Source organism: Ceratotherium simum, chromosome 13 (genome assembly GCF_057802395.1).
Source record: "Ceratotherium simum simum isolate JZ-2026a chromosome 13, ASM5780239v1, whole genome shotgun sequence".
In the NCBI taxonomy this organism is placed as follows: Eukaryota; Metazoa; Chordata; class Mammalia; order Perissodactyla; family Rhinocerotidae; genus Ceratotherium; species Ceratotherium simum.
The window spans coordinates 52,260,955-52,268,612 of NC_141912.1; the positions used below are offsets into that span (position 1 = coordinate 52,260,955).

The following is a 7,658-nucleotide window of genomic DNA, read 5'->3' on the forward strand; positions in this document are numbered from 1 at the left end:
CCTGGGCACGTTTGCTAGCCTTGCCTGGCAGCTCCTTCCCCCCTGGCCATACTCCACTCCTCCCCTCGGTGCTTCCCAGGGAGAGCTGGGCTCTGCTCTGGGCTCCCACAGAGCCCCGTGAACCTCTCAGAAACCTGAAGCCACTGTGCCTCCCCCACTGTCCTGTGAGCTCCTAGTGTGGGGACATGGCCCTGCGGTGTCCCCAGGGCTCCCTCACCAACAGTAATAACACCGCGCACAACTACACCCACACCTCGGTGACCTAAGCGTTCGAGTCTGGGCTTTGAAAATTCCTCACAATCTTTTAGAGATTAACATACAAAATATTTTTTTGCTGAGGAAATTTTGCCCTGAGATAATATCCATTGCTAGTCTTCAAAACCAATTTGCCCATCGAGAGAGAGAGATGGGAGAGAGGGGAGACTGTGCAGAGAGAAACAAAGAGGGCAGTTGGTCAGAAGGCTGGGGTCAAGCTCTTCGACACAGTAGAGAAGTTCAACCAGACGAAGTTGAATCAGGTTCAACTGAGTTCAACCCAGGTCAGCCCTGCTCAGCATGTTGCCAACCAGGTAGTCTTGTCCATGGCTCTTTAACACCTGGCGGATTTGAGGGATCAGGTCATGGACACAGGCACAGTCAGGCTGGGCCCCTGCTCCTCCCGGGTCTCTCCAGCCCCTCTCTCCCCGCTCTGCTGCTTCCTGGGGCAGGTGTGGAGCTTCAGACCTTCTCCACCGGCCCTGACTCAGAGAGACGGAGGGAGGAGTGGGCTCTGCTGTTCTTCCCTCGCTCCTCAGCTGAAGCCAAGGCCACCACGTCCTTCTCCCCTTCCCACATCACTGGGGCTCCCTGCTGCACCTTCCACTGGGCCGAGGGCTTAGCACCTGCTGTGCCATATTTCCGTCGGCCCCACACCCTAAAGTGAGCAGCCCTGAAACTTCAGGACATGGCTCTTCACCTGTCTCTCTTGCTCTTTCTCCACACTTTTCTTTCTCTCTTCTCCCTTAGGCAATGGCTCCATCTTCACGACAGCCTTCTTCAATCCTGAGGAGACTATTTCAGAGTCTACCTTTCTCCTCTCCTCTGCTCTCCTCATTTCCTGTCTATCTCTCTGGATCCTGAAATAAACTCGGGTCAACTTGAACTCATCATCTCCCTTACAACGCTGGTCTAACTTCTACCCCACTTGCATCTGTCAATAACATTGGTGGAATATGTTCTAATTTGCATGCTGAGTGTCTAGGGGTGACTGTGCTGATGTCTGCAACTTGCTTTAAAATGCATCAAAAAATACTATGCTTGATTGGGGAGAGCGGGATGGGGACATACATGATTAAGCTAACAAACACCATAATAAAATGTTAATTTTTGCATCTAGTTGATGGGTGTATATGAGTTCATTGTACAAATCTTTCAACTTTACTGCACGTTTGAATTTCACATAATAAAATATTGCAGAATATATGTGAGGTTTATTAAAAATATTGCAGCAGTATGGAAATCACAGAGAAAAAAGAGAAAAAATACATGGGGTAGCACCAACTAAAAATAATAACATTTTGGCAAATACCCTTTTAGACTAATGTATGTGTATGGAAGTATAGATAAAAAATAAAAAACATTAATAAAGCATCAAACGCTATATTGTAACATGCATATTTCATCTATGTTATCACAGGGCTCTTCGATTTCAGAGTATAGATGTCCTCCAACCGCAGTGACTGAAGAGCTTGTCGTCATGTGAATGTGCCTAAACCCTCAGCACCACAAGGGCCAGAAGAGTGCATGTTCTGATTAGTATTAAATTCTTCGCTCCTTGAGTACGGTCAGACACACTAGCAATACATAAAATTTTGTTGAATGAATGAAAGAATGATTTAACAATTTATAAATATGAAGGTGTCACTGTTAATCTTTTTATTTATATGTAAGCCTCTTGTATCTCTTACAATCATTTCTTGGTTCCTGATGTTTCTTTAGTGTGATTTCAGGTAGCATTGATCTTGAAATGTTCTCCTTTACCTTCAAAGAGAAACATTAACTAAGAGAAGTACTCTGTGTAATGAAGGAACTTTATTTCCTTAGTTTGCACGACTTTCCTCAAAAATCTAAGAGCCATGTCCCCCAAACTGGTAGGTTATTTTTCCTTAACAGCTCTTCATCTCTCTCTTGCTCTCCATCCACTGCCCCCATCTCTGTTAGATGTATCTCACTCATTCCCTGAAATACTACCACATTCTCCTGATGGTCAGCTGGTCTGACGTCTCCTTACACATGGTGCCAGAATATTTTCAGATATATTGCCTTCATCATGTTCCTCCTGGACCAGAAACCCCTGTATGGTGTTCTGCAGGATCTACTCCAATCTCTAGTGTGGCTCTCAGAGCCTTCCACAGCCCAAGCTCTATGACCATGAAATTCCATTGAACAGAGAATTCTAGACTGGGTCCTGGTAAATTGAAGTTTTGCTGAAAATTATAAATTGGGTAAATCTGGTACAATACTTCCTCACAGTGGATTTTTGTAACATGTCTTGAGTGTCAGGATGCTCCATTAACCAGTATTAAGGAAGGCTCCCTGGAACTGAAGATCAAGCCCCGGGAAGGCCCAGGAACTGTTTTCTTTCTCCTCTAACCTCAGTGCCCCCAAGACACTGAGCACCACACTTACCTTTTCAAAACAGGGAAAAAACGATTTGTTGTTCTCTCTTTTGTCAGGGTAATCTTGGCATTTTATTCATCAGGTGGGCTCATTGAACAAAGTATGAACACGTCATTCAAATCTGCCAGACCTCCTATGTACACATCAATCCTGAAAGACAAAAATGACCAACTTTTCACATGTCTCCTGCCTTAGATGTTTTACTTTAAAAATGTAAAAGAATGGGGCATCAGGAGGTGGCAAAGGAATTCACCTCGGTTGGATGCATTTTTTATAGGCCAGTCATTCAGCTAGGGATTTTTATTTAATTTTCACATTTCATTCTAGAACAAGCTTCCAAGGTGGATACATGTCTAAAATTTTTGTTACACACATGACCAAATATAAGGACCAAGAGCAGCGCTGACCTGCCCTGAGTCACAGGCATGAGAGACATTGGTGGAATCACTGCAAGTAACCAGTGAGCCTCTAGCTGGGGTTTGCCATCTCTGCTGGGTTTTGTTCTGTGCACAAACTCAGCGTGATTCACATGACCAAAGACCTGTCACCTAAGTCACCTCCAGAGAGTCCCTGGGACAGCCCTCTCAGTCATGGCCCTCTCCCTCTCATCCTCCTACACCACCTAGGCCAACATAATGCCCAATGTTGGCAGTTCTTCCAATGATTTCCCAAGGAACTTGGTTCCACAGCCCTCTCCATGTCCTGTTGCCCCAAACTGGCTATGTTTGCATTTCTCGAGACCCCACCTAAAATATCTTCTGAAATAATGCAATTCTTTATAGAGTTCCAACCAGCACATTCCAGGTGATATTCTTTTCCGGTCCCAACAGGGTTTCCTGTAAGAGATCTTTTAAAATGAAAACTTTATTGACATATAATTCACCTACCATAATGTCACTCTTTTCCAGTGTACAACTTTGTGATTTTTAGTAAAGTCACAGAATTCTGTACCATCACCACACTCTAATTCAGAATATTTCATCCTTCCCAAATGAAACACGTATGCTTTCACAGGCCGAACCTGGGCCACCAGCAGCGGAGCGCTCCCACTTAACAGCTACGCCACGGGGCCGGCCCCACTATGAGCATTTGAGTACAATTTTTAACGTGGATTTATTTTCAACTCTTTTGGGTATCTACTTAGTAGTGGAGTTGCTGAGTCATATGGTAACTCGATGTTTAACTTTGGACAACTGCCAACAGTTCCTTACACGATTTTAATTTTAATCATGTGGTCCCGTGCCAACAGGGAGCAGACGCCCCAGATCCGTTTGTATTGAATAAATCTGCTGCTACTGTCATGTGTCAAAATGCTTGATGTAACCCGAGCATCTTGGGTTGAACCTCTGCTGATCCTTGTCAAATAGCCCATCCACACAAATGTGTGATAAGTTAGGTTGCCGGTCGTCATTCTGGTAATTCAGGAACATGAATCAGTTCCTTTCGGTCCCACCCTTCCCCAGCCTTAACCTCTAGGCACGCAGACCCTTGGTCCCTTGTCTCTGGTGTGGGCTGGTGTCCAGCTCCTGAAGACCTGAGCACCTGGAGTCATGACTCCACCACCCTCCCAGCATCTTAGTTCATCAAGGTTTGGAGACCTCTGTCACTGTGCCCTATCCATGGGCCACACCCTCTTCTATAATCCCACTTGCTTGAGTACACTGCAGGTTTCCTGTCCCTCATCCTCCGAAGTCTCTGCTGTACTGGACCTCAGTCTATACCACCAAGGCCAACTGCTGGTGGTCATGATCCCCCTGTCGTGGTCCTGCACCCTCAGGGAAGGACCTACATTGTTCCTATTCACTGTTGATGAAAGAGCAGGAAAAATACCGTACAGGGCTCTCTCCTTTATGTCTTTCCCATAGAGGTTGTATTTGGCGGCAATGTAGTTGAGAATGGCTCTGCTCTGCACCAGCTTCATCCCATCAATTTCCACCATTGGCACTTGCTGGAACATCAGACTCCCGTCTTTGGAAAGAAGAAAGGAGAAGTAGAGTGAAATGTTTTATGGATCACACTTTTGGAATGAAAAACTGTTTGTTGGAATGACTGAAGATATAAAAGGAAACAAAAAATTATTACCTGGGAACATTCCAAAGGAAATAGCATTGTTTTTTACCTTCTTGTAATTCTTTTTCTTATCAATCTGTCTTTTGTTTTTTAACCTCTTATTTCATTTATCTTTTTATTTCCCATTCAGATACACAGTAGGTCACTGTATTTTTTGCCTTGATTTCTCTTCATGGATGTTTTAGGCAGACGTTGGGAGAAGGTGCAACAGGTCCACCAGCCGGTTACCGTCTTAGTTGAGAAGTTCCCAAAACAAGTCTGTGAGGTTCCTGGCATTAAGGCTAGTAGTAAAGGAAATTTCTCTGTAGGTGTTTTGTACACTCCTCAAATCACCCCATTGGGCAATGTGTGCACGGGTCCCTGTGTTCCCCACCCCACTGCTGCTGGCCCTCGCCTTTTCTCTCCCTCCTCACAGGCTCACCTGGCCTTCCAACTAAGTCAACACCGTCTTGTTATCTGAGTCTGTAATATGCTAGGACATCACCTTGTCAACCCGTCAGAGAAGAGAATTCAAGGCAACTGTGGGGCCTGTTTCTCCTCTTTCACTCTAACGCATGTATTTGATGTTCCTGCTGGGAGGGCTGTGGGGTCCTGAGCTGCTAGAGCTCAGTCACGGTGCAGAAAAGGAGGAGAAGCAAAGAGAGGGATCCACAGGGCCTGGGGTTGGTCCTGGAGCAAATACTCACAGAGTTTCAGCCCTTCCTGATACTGAGGGAGTTGCCAGACATGCTCAATACTCCCCACCTCTTTCATTTAAAAAGCCCCTCCTTTAGAGTTCAGGGGCCAGGGGTTCCAAGCTAGATTAGAAGAAAACTGACAAGTCCTCCTCTTATCACAAAACAAATTGTTAATATATTCCTTTTCAAGGTTGGAAATTAAAGGATTAAACAAAAAATTTCAGGATGTTTGGACTCTCTCTGCCAGTCAGTGGGGAATGTCTTTTTGAAGAAATTTACTGTGAGGTTTTCATGAGTTGGATGCAAGGACGAAGGCAAATGAGAAACCTCTGCCATGAGCAGCAGGGAGCTGCTGTCAGTAAGGGGCAAGCGAGTCTTGGCAATACTTTTTATATTGGGTCACAGGTAAAATAGAGGACAACCAATTAAATGTGAATAACAGGCAAATAATAAATAACTTTTTAGTATAAGTATGTTCTAAACTTTGTATGGAATGTACTTATACTAAAAAATTATTTATTGTTTATCTGAAATTCACATTTCACTGAGTGTCCTGTATTTATCTGCTAAACCTGGCAACCCTATGTGTATACTCTTGTCTCTGCCACATTCAGATCAGCCTTCCTAGCCTCTGGGCCTTTGCACATGCTCTTTGCTCTGAAGAGAATACTCTACCTTAACCTACGATTGTATTTCCCCTAATATATCTTATCTCACATTATTTTGACGCTATGTTTGATATCAGTTTCCCCATAGACTGTGAGCTCCTGGGAGTAGGGCCTTCATCTTGTTTTCAGTCAACTCCCCAAAGTCTGGCACAGCCCCTGCACATATTAGGAGCACAATAAATAATATAGTATTTTAAATGGAAAATTTCTAGCAAAAGCAAAAGTAGGGAGAATAGCATTACAAACCTTAATGTACCCATCTCCCTGCTTCAGCAACTGCCAATAATCTTTTTTCATCTGTACACAAGATCCACCTGTAGTGGGTGGTCTGGTGCCCTCCAAAGAGATAAGTCAATGTCCAAATACCTTCAAGCTGTGAATGTGACCTTACTGGGAAAGGGTCTTTGCAGATGTTACTAAGTTAAGGAGCTTGAGATGAGATCATTCTCGATTATCCCGGTGGACCCTAAATCCAAGAACACGTATCCTTACAACGGAAGAGAAGACCAAGACACGCAGAGGGTGAGGGGAGATGAAGACCGAGTCAGAGGTTGAAGTAACGTGGCCATGAGCCAAGGCAAGCAAAGAATGCAAAAAGCCACCGGAAGCTGGAAAAGGCAGGAAGGATTGTCTCCTAGAGCCCCCGGAGGAAGGCAGCTCAGCTGACACCTTGATTTGGGACTTTCAGCTTCCAAAAGTGTGAGAAAATATGTTCTGTTGTTTTAAGCCACCCAGTTTGTAGTAATTTGATACAGCAACCAAGAGAAACTAACATATACTCCCACCTACTCACTCCATGACCTCGGGATTATTTTGAAGCACATCCTAGACAGCATATCACTTCATCTGTCAAAAATTGACTGTTAATCTCTCAAAGGTAAGGACTTTTCTTCTAAACATAGTCCGACTATTCTTGTATCGAACCAAAGTTTTATAATTCCTTCATTTCAGTAAGTATTCAACATTCTAATTTTCCCAAACATCTCATGAAGCATTCTTTACAGTTGGTTTATTTACATCAGGCTCCAAGCAAGCCCCACACACCGCATTTGAGTGATGGAAATAAATGTATTTTGAAGACATGGGTGAGTGAATACCAATGTCAGGCAGGTGGGAGTGTGGGGAGAATTGTGAGGAATTCCCAAAGCCCAGACCAGAGCCCTTAGATCAACCAGGTGTGCGGGGAGTGGCGCGCGGTGTTATTACCGTTGGTGAGGGAGCCCTGGGGACACCGCAGGGCCATGTTTCCACACCAGGAGTGGGGGAGGCACAGTGGCTTCAGGTTTCTGAGAGGAGTGGAGTGTGGCCACAGTGGAAGGAGCTGCCAGGCAGGGCTAGCAACTGTGCCCAGGCAGGAAGGCCAGGGCCCCCATTGCCCAGGAGTGTGATGGGCTGGAGGAGGGTGTGAGGAGGGATGTGAGGAGGCCTCCCTGCAGGTACAGGAGTCACTGAAGGAGATCACGCAGGTGGAGAGACTCAGACACACTTGAGAAAATCTGCTCTGGCTGTGAGTAGAGAACAGACCAGAGTGAAGTGAAGCCTCAGTCAGGGAGCCCTGTGTCTGTCTGCTTCCTGCCCCACCCCC

At 45.2% G+C, this 7,658-nt stretch overlaps 1 pseudogene; it reads right to left on the reverse strand.

Annotated features, from left to right (window-relative positions):
• Positions 1-368: 368 nt before the first annotated feature.
• LOC147915728 (glutathione S-transferase A3-like) lies at positions 369-7,316 on the reverse strand (annotated as a pseudogene).
• Between the last annotated feature and the right edge of the window lie 342 nt (positions 7,317-7,658).